The following is a 15,973-nucleotide window of genomic DNA, read 5'->3' as shown; positions in this document are numbered from 1 at the left end:
TTTCAGTTTCATTTCAAGGCTGAAGGGTTAACAATATCAAAGGAATGTAAATAAAGCAGGGGCGTGCCTACAGAGTTCGCTTTGAAATAGGAACCAGCAGAAGAAACATCCAAAGCAAATCCAGAGTCCCAAAAACCAGATCAGGGATGTCCACCAGTCTAGAAGTTCAAACTTTCTCTCATAAACATCGAAGGCCAGAGGTCAGCCATTGTTTCCAACAAAGACAGCATGGTCAGAACTGCTTTTTAAGTAAGGTGGCAGCCATTTGCCTGGTGAGGACCCTAATAGTACTCCTTTGCTCTGCTCTCGTCTATTCATTACTGAGTTTGGGTGTAAAGATGCCAAAATCATCTTCATCTGACTTCTCCATCTGGCTTTGCAGCTAAGGCAGGACTAGAATTCACAGTCACCCAATTTCTAGCCTGGTGTCACAGAAAATGAACGCATCTGCATAAGGTCTTTAATTTTTTTAATCTAATCTTGCCAGTTTAAAATACATACTCTCATCTCATTTTCTGTGGGCCAAGGTTACCCGGATCTCAAAGTTGTCTCCCTCCGTTGTTTTGCTTTCAAAACATTGTCTGCGCCTTATATAAAAGAATCTGGAGCAATTATGGTTCCCTGGGTTCCAGACTTTAAGGAGCCAGGGTTAAACAGTATAACTATTAAGCCACAATTCACTTTAAAAAGAATTACAAATCAGCAGAATAACAGCCAAAGAGTAGTTTTTTTTAGCCAACAAAAGTTGGTGGGAGGTTTGCTTGTTTTGCCTCACAACGGAAGATTGATGAATAATGGAAGTTTATCTTCTGTGAAAATGAAAATGTTAATTATTTATTTCTTATCATTTCTTTTTTCCTCAACATATTTTGAATTCAGATTTTCTATCGTATCTATGTCCAATTCCCACTTCTGTAGCACTTATTATATATTTGTAATTAATTCAAATATTTTTTTAAAACAGGAAAATGGGAAAAAGACAAAAAGGAGACAGAAAATTATAGAAAGGGCAAAAGGAAGAAAAAGATATAATAGGAAAACACAGGGGAGAACAGAAATCTAAAAGATAGTTAGGGTATGTGTACTCTAATATTTTTCAAGAATATAAGGCTACCAGATTTGGTCTGCAAACCTCCAAATGACCACAAAATGGGAGCAAAAAGCAGAAATTGTTTGTTTGACTTTCAGAGGGGAGGGAATCTTTTTGTACAAAGATAAATGAATCAGATGATCTCCATGCCAAAAGAGAGCTAGAAATTATATTAAACTGGTATGAAGAATCAATTTTATTGAAGAACCAATATTTTTATTCAATGTATTGCCTCAAAATAGGCAAGAACTTGAGAATTATTGATATGTGTGTGGTCCAGAATAGATTAAGAGAAACTGGATAAAACTGCTTTCTTCAGATCTGCTAGAACTACTTCCTAGTATGAAGAAACAATTCACATACACACACAATTTTATTATAAATTTTAAGAAAAATTAAAAAACCAACAGAAACTAATATACAGTAAGGAAAATGAAAAGAGAAAAAGAAATCAGAAAATTGCTAAAATTGCAAAAGCAAAGAAAAAGATACAAAAAAGAAGCTTTCAATCTTCTTTACAGCAGCTATAAATACAGGTATAAATTTACTTCTTGCTCTATGGTTACAAGTAACTTCTTTCTTTCTATTATCTATCCTGTCTTATCATCAAAATAAAAAAATCAAAAGAAAACTCTCAAAACAATAGTTATTTCCCTGAGACAACCAAATAGTTCATTTCACCCAATTGTATTTACCATAAATTCTTTCAATTTTCAACAAAGGTTTGTACATATTAGAATTACAGATTCATCATCATTTCAAATTCTGACTTAATTGCTCTATACCATAACCCTTTTATCCTACACTAGCACTGATGATGTTATATAGTTGGTTAATGAAATGTCTACTAGAAAACAAGCAAGCTCAGAGAACATCAAGGACCCTTCATGTCAACCCAGAGCTACAAATATTCTCTTTTGTTGGCCTTTTTATCCATTTTGTCAGGTAACTGTAAATATGAAAACCACTGCCAGGTATATTCTACTGCTATTATTTGTTCTCTTGTTTTGTTTTTAAATTCACTTGATAGTTTTCTAATAAGTCCTAGTACTAGTATCTGATCTGCCATTTCTCTTCTATAAAATATGTCTTGAGCTGAGATCCATAAAAGTAATTTTGGGCACAACCTGGGTTTATATCTATTCTATATTCCATATTCTCAATATGACATGTCTAATAAAAAAAGGTTTAAAGTCTACATCAATTTTAACTTTATCATAGCATAAATATTCATCCCACCCAAACCTTAGGTTATGACTTTTTAACTGTATGTTATTTCAATATAAATATGCTACAACATGGATTGAAATCAATGTTAAGAAGGGAGAAATTAAAATTGCAACTGTTGGGGAGAATTTCTGTGATAAAAACAAATGTTTAACAAAAATGATATTTTTGTTTCAAATAATACCTGTTTCGTCAATAGATATACCAGCAACATCCATTCTTTCCTCCAGACCAAACAAACCGTGAAATAAAATTTCAAATATGGTAAACCCAATCCTCCTCTTTCCTTCACATGTTTTACCATTTGTGTTTTTTTCCTCTTACCATATAAATTTAGGTATATCTTTTTGTCATTGTTTAAATAGTACATCTGTTGGCACAGCAGGTATTACTTGAAACAAAATTTTTGGATAGACATTTGTTTTTATCACAGAAATTCTCCTCAATAGTTGCAATGTTAATTTCTCCCTTCTTAACATTGATTTCAGTCCATGTTGTTTCATATTTATTTTGAAATAATATACAATTCATCTGTCATAACAGCCAAGAATTTTACTTAATTTGACCTTATAATTTTATATTTTTGTTATAGCTTATCTGATTATTAATCTTGAAATGTGTTAATATATCAAATCCTTTAGTTTTCCCATTAATGCTTTGACTAATCATATCATCCACAAATGCCGTTACCAGTTTGTTTTTTAACACTAACACCCATAATTCTCTAATCTTGTCTTACATCTATATTCAAGATCTCAAGGAGCAAAACGAACAAAAGTAGAGACAATGGTTATCCTTGTCTTGTCCCTTTTTGAATCTCACAAGGTTTTGCTAGTTCTTCATTAACAATTATTTGTCCTTTCTGAGAAGCATAAACCAACCTTACCCATTTAATAAAATTATCTCCAAGATTCATGTGTTCCAGAACTCTAAACAAAAAGTATCCAATACAAATTGTCAATGACTTTTCCTGCATTCAAAAATATAAATGCAGCTTGTTTTTCATTATGTTGCTCCAAGTATTTCAGTATATTCAAAACATTTCTAATATTATCTCACAGTTGTTTTTTAGATAAAAAAAACTTGCATTGAACTTCTTGAATAAAATCCTGTAAAAATGTTTTCAACGTTTTGGCCAAAGTCATAGTTTTGGCCAAAGTCATAGTAGTTTGTAATCATTATTCAATAAAGATATTAGTACAGTAGTTTCTTATTTAAGTCAAATCTTGTCCCTCTCCGGGTATTACCGGTAGTTATATTAGTCTCTTACAACTATCGGCTATCTTTTCATTCTGCAAAATAATATTCATCATTTGTTGTAATGTTCATCTTCAGGGATGATAATTCATCAAATTAAGTTTTTGAAGTGGCAATTATCTATTTGAGAGAGCTGGAAACAAAGAACTATGCAAAACAAAAGAATTTTGAATTTGCAGATAAAGTGGAGTTTTTGGCATACAAGTTGTAAAAAAGAAAAGTGACATTAATCTTAATAAAAGGGAATACTGTAATAACAGGTAATGTGAATAAGCGAAAAGTGTTTCATCAATATTATACTACTTTATAAAAAGGTCAAGAAGTTCACACAACTGACCTCTAAAGGAGAGGAGACAAACTGTCTTCTTTGTAGTTTTCTGCTTGAAACAGCAAAATTTATTTCTAATCAGCAACTGATCTGCAATACTTCAGAGGACAAATGCCCTTCCATTTCAGTGTTCCCAAATAAGAGCATTTCTTCAGAAGCTGAGCTGGTTATTGACAATTATATGTAAAAAGTTCTACTTTCAACACAGGATTTTTCAAGCGGCTGCTTAGTTTCCACCCATTGCTTCTTGTCCTGCCTTCAGGTACTTTGGAAAATAGGTTGACCCCCTCTTCTTTGTGGCAGCCCCTCAAATACTGGAACACTGCTATTATGTCATCCCTAGTCCTTCTTTTCACTAGACTACACATACCCAATTCCTGCAACTGTTCTTCATATGTTTTAGCCAGAGGGATTAGTTTCCTCCTTGGTAGTTGATTAGGATATTAATTTTTGCTTGATTGTTTGTCTGGTGTTAATCTTTGCTTATCTGGATGTTGGAGATGATTCTAAGATTCCTTCTTAGCTTTTATTGTCTCTTTTGAATGGTGTGTAAATATAGTTTACTCTACCTGTGCACTGATGGCTGATTTGTCTGAATGCAAATTTCCAGAAATTCCCTAGCTTTATTTTTTTAAATTTAGCTTTGTCCAGGATGCTCAGTTTCTCAGTTATAGTTGAGTCTGTCCATGAGTTGAGTCATTATAGTTGAGTCTGTCCATGAGTTGTGACATTAAGGAATTTTCAATGCATCTTCTGACTGCTGGTTGGTGTAAATAGATGCCTAATGCTAGTCTACTATCTGTCTGTCCTAAGCAATGGCCACACTCCTTACACTCTATGTTATAGATGACTCCTTTTTTTCTCTTGGGATCAGCACGCTCACCACTCTCATGGTAAGATTGTAATGCAACATCTATAGCAATTCCACACGTACAATCAAAAGTTGAGAACTACCAAGGGGGAAAAACTACACTCCAACATTAGTGAGGCAAGCTACTGTATATAAACAGGGAACAAACCCCACATTCACTTGTGCTGATGATGTTACCTAGTCAAATAATGAAAAGTCTGCAAGCAAATAATTAAGCTCACCAGATCACCAAGAAGTCCACAGTTCAACCCTGAGCTACATAGTATATATTCTATAGGATACAACTGGTTTCTCTGTAAAGAGGGGAAAAAAAGACAAAATACAAGAAAAGGGGATTTCTCAGTTTAGAGCTGGAAAGCAATTAGAAAAAAAGAGTACTTCAACAGAAGATAGCAGGAGAGGGAACCTTTGGGTAAAGATTTATCTTCTGCAAAAGCTTGCCCCATTGTATTATCTAGCCTTCCAGGTTTTAGATGAAGACAATTCAACTTTGTAGTCTATGTTCTCCATTCTAATCTTAGTAATAACAAGAAACCCCAAGCAAATAAAACTTTTATTGAGATTAATTCCAATAAAGTAAATCATTTATACCTATTTTTCCTACTAAAGGAGCAACTAAATAACAAACATAATGGTCATAAAATAATCTATAAACACATCTCACTTGAAAGCAACACTTGTACACTTCTTTCAGTATTTTAACACAGATGCATAAATAATTGTTCCATTTTTTACATACTGTATATCACCAAATAGCACTTTAGTATAATAGCAGTTCAACGTAAAAGACTGTACTTTGGATGAATTAAATACCTCTGCTTGTTTTAACATAAATTAAACATCTGAAAGCCATTATCTAATTAATAACTGTGATAATCAGGACTAAGGACAGGACAAACATTTAAGAGCATTAAGGTCCCAACAAATCATGCCAAATTTTGTTTCATATTAACAAAGCAGGAGCTTAACATATTATCCTGTAACAAGTCTACTGCAAAGAATCACAGTATGTCAGAAAGATTATATGCCTGTTTACCAGTTGAATTGAAGCTCCAAGTTAACTGAATTCCAGATTTATTGGAGCTACAAATTTGCTTAAGAATTGATACTCTTGTCTATGAAACCTCCCTTTTTTAATTCTAAGATAGGGCTGAAGAGCCCAAACGTAGCAAAAATTGTTTTAAAAAGATCTAACCTTCTCATTTTATTGCAAAAAATAAACATTGTTAAACATTTTATAAAGTTTGACTTCTGGTTTGCCATCGTGGCCCCGCGGACGCTGGAAGGCGAGCTCTGTCTTCCCGTTTGGTTTCACTCCACTGGGGAACCCTGGAAAGGGTTGAAAGTCGCCCTGCAGCAGCGACGAGCAAGGAGGGGATCCCCGCTTGATCACAGGAGGGCATTAGCCCTTCCGCTCGATCTGGGGTAGCCCTCTAAACCAGCGGAGGAAAGACCGGCCATAGTAATATGGCCCGTCACTAGGCTGCAGACAACCGAAGTAAACCTTACCAACAAGTACTTTGAAAGCAACGCTGATGAAACTGGGTGAGATCCGATCTTCTCTTTACCCTAGTACTTTCTTTTCCTGTAAAAGCTGCGTGAAGTATCTTTCACCCTGTGAGGAGAGAGGGAAGGGAATTTCTATCCCGCCCTCTATGAATAGCAGTGACTGACTACCCAGAGGAATTAAAGCATTAAAAGAACAACTTTAATTAAAATGGATTTATATGTTCCTGAAACTTGGGGACCAAAATTTTTCCTATTTTTATTGGAAACTTTTGCTTTTATCTACAAAAAAGAAATAAAATTGGAAAAATTTTGGACTTAAAAAACCTTAAATGGCATCGATGACATCTTGTAGCAAAGTTTGGTATTACAACTTATTTCCTAACAGAGACTTGGCTCAAAGCCCAGACCATAAATAAGTCTGTTCTGAACTTGGTACCATTGTGACAAACTCAGCTGTAAGAGAACAGCTGGGTGACATAACTGGCCTAACTTGAACTGTGAATGTAAACCCTTAGTGACTTTCAGGGTTATATGTGAGGAATTGCCTATCTCTTTATTTGAGAAATATTGGTTACTAGATGATGAAATACCTTGGACTAAAATCTTGCTTGACAAACAACTTCTACTATAAAGACTACTTATAAACATGTGAAAGAGATGGATAAAGACCAGGAAAAGATCCTTTTCATGTTGAAAGCAATACATGAAACCATTCTTTCAGCTTGTGATAAAATAAGACCTAACATAAAAGATCAAGATGCCAGCTTAAATACACAAACACAAACTTTGACTACAACCAAAGAACCAACAACGCAGAAGATAACAGAATAAGTGGAACAATCAAATATTAAGACAGAGGATTCAATTGACCAACAAATACAGTTAATGGAAAATCCAGAAAAGGGAGTGACAACATTGAAAATGGAAAAACTTTATATATAAATCAGAAGAAATTTGAGAAAGAAGAACAGATTGAATGGAAGATAAACATATTAGGGCAATTATGGGGAATTGGAATAATAGGAAGACAACTTTATAAATACAAATGGGCTAGTCCTTCCAAAAAAATGGGAATTAAATGGTCTCTTTTATTTCAAATAACATATATAATAATAGAGGGAGATCTATCTGACGAGCTAAAAGCACTGATATGGAAGCCTAGTTGGCAAAGGAAGAAAGCCAGAATAAGGCTGAAGAAAATTGGGGTTTTGATTTTATTAGAGGGGATTTCATATTATTAATTAGAGGGTTAAAGGGAGAAGTTGAGATGAGGGGAATTCTGGTCATTGGAAATTAGTTGAAAATAATAATTTTTAATATTTAAAAATTAGATCTAAAAGAAAAAAAATTAATTATTATGAATATGTTTGATTTATTCATTAACCCAGGTAATATATACAATGATTTTGATTTATTAAAGGGGATATGGTAATATTAAGTAAATGATTTAATATGGTGGGAAATAGATAACTTTTAGGAAATAGAACAAGATTATATTCAAATAGATAAAATGTATTTTGGATATCAGATTCAGTTATAAATTGAGATAAGGGAAATCTTGGTTACCTAGAACCTGAAAATTATAAATATCAAAGATTAAATTGGAATATTGATGGGAAACTAAAAATTGGGAAAAAATTAATAACAGGATATGGATTGTTTATGAAGATTGAATGTAAAAAATAATTAAGATACGTATAAGCTAAAAAATTATTGATAAATATAATAATGATGTTTTTACTGAGTTGATATAATAAGAACTGTATCAGCTTAAATATGAGACAGTAAATGTTAAGGGAAAAAGAGAGGAAATATTTGATGTTGTAACCTGAGATTTGTACTAGTTTTGTTATCGAACTATTGATTAACCCAGCCACCATGTTGCTTTTTAAATACTTAAATGCAAAATTGGAAAATTAACAAAATATTATAAAAAAACATTTTATAATGTTTGCCACAATCCAGAGAATCCAGCTTTACAGTCTCATCAGTTTATAGATATACACACACATGCTAATTTGTGTGTGCATGTGTGTGTGTGCATGTGCACACATTTGGGGAAAGAAAACACGTAATGCAGGTAGTATTATTTGTAGAAAACTATTTCTAGCCTCATTTAAGGAGCTGAGTGCACATCTGCACAAAATGTGTTCTACTTCCATTCTGAGAATTACAGCTTTTTCAGTGATGTGATACAGCAAGGGATTTATCCATTTGTCTTCATATAAATAATTAACAATCTTACCTATATGGTTTAGTGAAGCAAAACATTGAAAAATATTCTCAAAACCAAAAACATTACATACACCTTAATAACAGATATCATAAAAATTCTCAAGAGAATGAAGTAGTAACAAACAAAGCAAACAACAAACAGAAGAAAAGGGGGGAGTCCAACCTTAACGTGATAAAACATCTTTATAAGGTGCACTATGGATGTCAATGTATTTTAAAATTGTAGGAAAGTAAAATAAGTAAATTATTAAAGCTCCCATAGTTTTCTGGAAAAATATGTTTCTACAATCAGATTCTAAAACCCAAAATTCAAGCCCCATTGTTCAATCTTGGACATTCTAAAGGTTAGCAAATGATGGATGATTATTTTTGGCTTCCAAGTTCTTTTCCAAAACCATGCCTGGGGCATTGGCAGTGTTTTACAAGGTGGCTTAAATAATAGTAATCTTGAAGCACCTGAAAGCATTGGATTTAAAAATAAAAAAAAATAAGATGTTCACATAGGCTTCTCCAGCCAGATTTATTAAAAAGGAAAGGGTTATAGAATTTCTCACAATTGAACATTTCACTTTTAGGATTCAATTTATCTCTCACTTTGCTAGGGCAACTTTTTCTTCATTATGTTGATAATAACACTTTGATGAACAGGAAATTTAGCTATTCATTTTATAGAAAAATGTTCAGACGTTCTGAATTTCCAATAATTTCCAAATCACTCTTATCCTACACTCTGGCATTAAGACCTTAATAGGTGCTACCTAAATTAGGCAATAAATGGTTCCAATGATAATTTGTCATAATATACAACTCCAGAGCCAGGTCCACGCTTACTTCCATCAGTTCTACTCCTCTCTCAAGAACTGACTTTTGAGGGAAATGGGTCTCTCAGACAAATGCAGAGTCCTCCATCCGAAGTATGCTTACTTAGAAGCTCTCATGCTCAGTGGAATTATTCAAGATGAGCTTTAGTGATCACATCAGCAAGAAACAATATAACTGCAAAATGTGTACTTGTTAGGTAAAACAGCTCCCACCAACATAATGGGAATTGTTGTTGTTGTTGTTAGCTGCGAAGTCGTGTCCGACCCATCGCGACCCTATGGACAACGTTCCTCCAGGCCTTCCTGTCCTCTACCATCTTCTGGAGTCCATTTAAGCTCATGCCTACTGCTTCAGTGACTCCATCCAGCCACCTCATTCTCTGTCGTCCCCTTCCCTTGAATTCCCTTGAATTCCTTCTTCTGTTCTGTCTTTCAATGCATAGTTTCAAAAAGTGGAGTAGGGTTTCAAATTACCATCATATTGGCATCTTAGATACACGTGATTTCTGGTATAGGCTTTTCTTTCAGTTTTCAATGGTGCAAAGCATCATGTTTTTAGCAAACTGAATTTATCTCAGGCACTATATCCAACTAAGGATTTGCTCTTTCTCCTTGCCCATTCCATTAGTGTGGGTGTGCGAACTATTTGCTTCTCATTTTTTTCTGGGAAAAAATTGATAAAAAGATAAGATATACTTAAAATTAACAATCAATCTCCATGAATCAGATCAAACTGACTAGATGACATATATGGACATATCCATCTGTCAGTCTCCCTGCTCCATTTGACTTCTTTATTCTTAAGTTCTATGAAGAAAGATTAAAGATACTAGAAATGATTATTCTTGAAAAGAGAAAAAATGAGTCAAAGGTAGGAAAAGAGAAGATTAAGATAAGGGTAGAGAAGAGAAGATCAAGAGCAGAAGAGTCAAAGCACAGATAAAATAGACTAGAGTAGGAGAGGTTAACAGCAGAAGGATAAAAGGGGTAAAAGAAAAGATCAAGAGTAGAAGAGTCAAAAGGCAGAGAGGAGGAGAGGAGAGGAGATCAAATAAAGATCTTTAAAATATGTGAAGGAAACTTATAGAAGAGGAAATCCAACACCTTTTGCTATCGTTCCAAAGTGCAGAATGAGGAATAAAGAGTTTAAGTTAGAGGAAGATAGATCCAAACAAATGCTTCCTAATAGTAAGGGTAAGTTGATGTGGAAACTAATTACCCAAACTGTAAGGGTCTCATAGGAAGATCAAGTAGAGATAGACAATCATCTGCTAGCAGTATGAGCAGGGGATAAGATTCAACTACTTAGTTTTCAATATGAATTTGAAATAAGTGGGTTCATGTTCAGACAATGAATTCAACACCAATTTGAAAGACTAGCCAACTTAAGGGTTATAACTGAATGCAACGCTGAGATTCTAAGTATTCTCACTTGGAAGTAATCTCATTAAAAGTAAATCATCATAATAATAAACACAATAATATAAATTAATAATGAAGGTGCAATAATTAAAGGTTTGAAAGCAAATCAAGAAACAAGACAAATTATACTGAAAAAGCTACAAATGAACTTGCTGAATGCAATCTTTAATAATGATTAATGTCTCCTTGTGACAGTCATTCAAACAGACAACTTTCCCTTACACTGCCATTACCATGGGAATGCAATTTGTTTGCCAGTTAATCAGAACCAAGCAACACAAAGTCTGAACAGCAAGTTCTTCATTATTGAAAAAATGTTTCACTCCTACTGGGGCATGCAGTAGTGTCTCATCTAGTTATTTCTAGCACTTTCATCTATTAGACTGTGCTTCCAAACAGAACGCAAAAATAGTCTCTTTACCTTTTTCTTTAGTAATAAAACATTCCAAGTGTATTAGACCATGCTGATTTCTGAGTCTTTTACACAAAATTAGATGCATTGGTATACTACTGTTAAAACTTTTGCAGAAGTAAAATAAAGCATATTCTGTATTTATTAGGGATGAGTAGATCTTTCGAAAGAGCTACTTTGTAGTGTGTAAGAATATGTGCAAACAACTCTTTGACTAATTAAAGCAGTGTGCATCTTCTTTCAGGCTTACAACACTACTTCATAAACTGTTCTGTATGTAACTACATAGACAGCTATTTTTTCCACAACAAAATAAACTGGCTTGTGCATGCACATGAAAAAAGGTGTAGCTACTTTAACTATTTCATTTCCATCTGGGAAAGGAATATATATATTTCTTTTTAAAAAAAACTATTCTCAATTTGTTCAAGACCACCTCTAACATTAGGAGTCAAATATTAAGAATGAAAATGTTACTGTTATTTTATTTGCTACCCTGCTCTACTGCATGTGTGAAGGCAGTTTCATCCACTTTCACATTAATTATATTTAGCTTGATTATGCCAAATTTAAGAGACTTATTTTTCCCTCTTTATTTTCACTGGATTTGGTCAGGATATTACACAAACAGAATACATCTCTAATATACAAATGTCATGCTAGGCATTGACTCCTTTAACAACGGAGCAAAGTACTGAAGAACAATTCAATATTCCACATCTAAAAATTTCTGTCTGAAACACTGGAGAGCATAATTTTACCAAAATGTGGAAATAATAGCTACAGAACATCTAGATATTTCTTATCTACCTGTCTATTTATAATTAGCACTTATAATCCATCAGAATAAGCTTCCATATGCTGGTCTAAGGATCTGAGGTTCAGAAACAGCCATTGTTATTGGATATTAAATATAAATATAGATATGCCTGAAACTGGGAGAAAGATAGCCAGCAAATTCCCGGATACTGTGAGAAACTGAACAATTTGCACATTCTTACAAAACACATGCATCTTTTAATATATTCCATCACATCCCTCTGTGTAAATTACCAAGTTTTTAAAAGAGAAATTTTGCATGGAGCTATCAGTAAATTTCATAGGTATGTAAAATCTAAATTAGGCTGTTTAAATAACTCTTGCTTAAGAGCTTCAAAACCAGTTAAATCAACTGTTTCTCCCACTGAAAATGAAAAAGATAAGTAGGCATTTGGCGTGAGATCAAACTAATCTCACACATCTCTATCTTAATCTGCAGCACATCTGGAACATATCTTTCCCTAGCAAATTCAGAGGTGACCAACAGTGAGCAGTTTCTGTCTGACCTGACCTCTAGTTTTATTTTTATAAAAAGAGTATTTAACTGATTTCTTCCCATTAGTTTAATTAACATAACTATAAACCTCCTTGTAAAAGAGATTAAAATATGCCTGTCATAATTTTATTACAAATGAGAAAACCAATATAAATCCAACATTATTTTTGTATATAAAGGCGTAATACAATATTTTAAGGCCCAAGAGTTCTTTGCACCACACTGAATTAATTTTGGTGGTGGCTCTCCATGGTCCTGAAGTAATTGGTTTAACTTTCAATTAGAGATTTGTTTTTAAATGTTTTTTTCTAATGCTTAGTCAACATTTAGTTTGAACTTTGAAATAGTGTGACTGTGTCAAGAGGAAATGCAAATGTTCTCTTACCAAGAGTTTTACTTCCAGTTCTTTTCATCCATGACACCACCGTTTAGCCAAATGTTAAAAGCTTCAAAACTTTACTTAACTTAGTGTGGTTGGGTTCATACAATATGTTTAATCAGGTCAGTTAAAGATGACATGGCTGCATTTGCACAACTTTGTTTCAACTTTGGTTAGGTTTTTTTTTTCGTGTGTTTGTGTGCCTTAACATGTTTGCTAACTTTATGTTTCGCTTAAATATTTTGTGAAAATTCAGATTATTTCCTCTAGTTCATCAATGAGATTGATCTACAAAGCACGTTTTTTAGTGGTTTAGCCTACAACAGTGTAGCCACTACTTTCATGAAGATGTTCACCCAAAGGGATACATTAGGAAGTATTAGCAATTGGACGATAGCTTTGGAAATGAAAGAGATCCAGTGTGGATTCCTTGAAAAACAGGCACAATGCAGATACTTTTAAGGTATCTGACACCCATCTCTTCCACAAAGATGTATTTATTACACTCTGGATCCGTCTGGTTAATCCCCCTGGCTGGATCAAATCAGTCATGACAGATTGGGTCATAAGTGCACGTGGCTGAATGTGTAGCTTCTTTAAGTATTATCACAAGCTGAAAATGATTCCACAAATCCAGACCAGATGGGGCAATGGATCTCTAATTTGAACTTGCCTCAACTATGGCATGCAGGTCAGCACTGAGGCAAACAATTTTTATCTACAAAGTGCCTTACAAAAGAACCATAAGCACCAATATTTAATTTATGGAGCATAGCTCAAAGCCCCTGAATCATATGAAATATTTTCATAGGACAGTTATTCTCAGACACAGAGGATTTATTGCTATGTGAAAGACATAATACTGTTTTCTGACTAATTTTCATTCAGTTTCTTGCTGAAATTTCTGCTACATATACTTCAGCTGCCTCCCAATCTATTTCATTGCCTGGAAATTCTTCAGTGGTAAAACACTTAAGCAATATTGGATCAACAGTTGTATCTCATGTGATTCTCTCTCTCTCTCTCTCCATCTTCTATTAATTATTTTTATTTGAAAATCTTACAAAATTGTTGATATTTTAACTACCACTTTCATGAACAATGACTTTAAATATATTTGCTGCTAGAAACATAACAGAGAAGTAGAAAATCCACTTAAACCAGCATGAATAGAGAATGAAGTATGAAAATTCAGCTATGTTTAAAAGCAGGTTTTCTCAAGTAAATGCATTCAAACTGGTATTTAGCTTTAGCTTATAATGTACTACTTTCTGGTGGTGCTTGAAAACACATTTAGTGTAATCAAGGCACAAATATTAAAATATTAGTTTTCTACACAGCTTTCAAAAACTAGTCATATTTACTTATATTGCATAAACAGGCAATCTTTATAAACTTTGCTTGTGTTTGTTGCCAAGTCTGTTGCTTTTCACTTAATGATGAGCTATAGAGACAATTTAAGATATCAGATGCTTAAAACATCAATATACCATTATTGAATAAAATTACTTAGTTAAAATTGAACTTTAATTATTATAAAAATAAGAAACAGAAAAAAAATTTAAATAATTCATATTTTTTCTATAAACAATATTATTCACTCCCTTTAAGATTTCTTTAGTAATCAACCTAATAAGAAGCTCTTCATTCTTTAGTCAGATGATAAATCTGGTAAAATACAAGTCCTACCTATAATTAATAAGTCTGATTCTAAAATAAAATTTAAGAGTAGAAAAGCCAAATGTATTAAACAAGAAAGATAAAACTATGAAAGTTTTGGCATATATTAAGCAAAAAAAATAAAAAAAGGTTCAACCTTTATTAACATTTCATATAAAATGAATTTAATACCTTACAGGGATTATAGACAAAAGAAAAAGTGAGACATTTATGAAAAGACCATAAGCTGAAGTGCTATTTAAGCCTCTGATAGTTTAATTTCTTTCCAGAGAAATTTTAAAAAATGAAGTAGGAACCATGATCTATGTAGAAATTCCAACACAGGTGTTTGTTCAAAATGTTTGCCAAGATTGGCTATCCGTTTCTGTACCATTTTGTTGCACCAATTCTGGGTTTCCTACATCCTCAAAAAATTGGTAACTGATATCCTCTTGTAGAGAACTATGAAACCCACAAAAAACAAAAGAACACAAAAAAACTGATACCAAACTGATACCAAAATGTTGTATTGGTTTTCTGCCATTTCATTCCATCAAGTAATATTGATTATATCCAACACATTTCTTTGGTTTGTCTGTATTGCTTTTAACATCTGATATTAATCCTTATGCAATAGTCACCTGAAAGGAAGTCAACTATGAATTTAGGACAATCCCCACAAAATGCAGACCCCTCCCAATCCAATCCCTAAACTTAAGACAAAAAAGCTGTTCAATGCCCCTTTTCTCTGCTTTGTTAACCCACAGTTGACAAGTCCAGCCGAAACCAACTCTAGATATTCTTCTCCACAATAAATGTTATAACCGATACTCTCATATATAGTATGTATCTGCCAGAGGCCACAATCCAACAAGGCAAGGCCTAGAAAAAATAAGTAAATATTAACCAAATGACTGAATTATCTACATCCACTAAAGGCCAGATGCAGAGGGTTTTTTTTCCAAAAAACCCTGTGATAACCAGAGTTATGTGAAGTTTATACTTTCTCTCATAGATGTTTGTAAGTTGCTCCCACAGATGTTCGTACGTTCTACACAAAAAGCATCTGTAGTATACTGAATTTTTCATTTTTTAGGATGAGCTGCCTTCGGAAGTTGTTGGTGGAGATTTTAAAGAAGAGATTGAACAAACATTTGTCTTAAATGGTATAGGATTTCCTGCTTGAGCAGTGGGTTGGACTAGAAGACCTCCAAGATCCCATCCAACTCTGTTATTCTGACTATTGCCCTTATAGCATTCAGTGACTATATACCAATCATTCTAACATATACTAACCACAATCATAGAAACTCACACAAAATTGATGGAGGAAGAGGTGGAGGGAAAAAAATCCATAAATATTGATGGGTCAGCTGGGAAAAGATGAAATAACAATGAAGAAAATAAAAAAGTCAAATTTAGATACGGTATTACAATAAACGGTTAGT

General features: G+C 33.4%; 1 protein-coding gene across 1 annotated transcript in view; it reads right to left on the bottom strand.

Annotated features, from left to right (window-relative positions):
- SLC24A2 (solute carrier family 24 member 2) overlaps positions 1 to 15,973 on the bottom strand; it is a gene marked incomplete at both ends in the record, with an annotated part of 61,098 nt that overhangs the window by 35,138 nt on the left and 9,987 nt on the right. The window lies entirely within an intron of this gene.

The sequence above is a fragment of the Vipera ursinii genome (genome assembly GCF_947247035.1).
Source record: "Vipera ursinii genome assembly, chromosome: 2".
NCBI classification, from domain to species: Eukaryota; Metazoa; Chordata; class Lepidosauria; order Squamata; family Viperidae; genus Vipera; species Vipera ursinii.
Note: the sequence above shows the minus strand (reverse complement) of the source record. Positions and strands in the feature narration are given on the sequence as shown.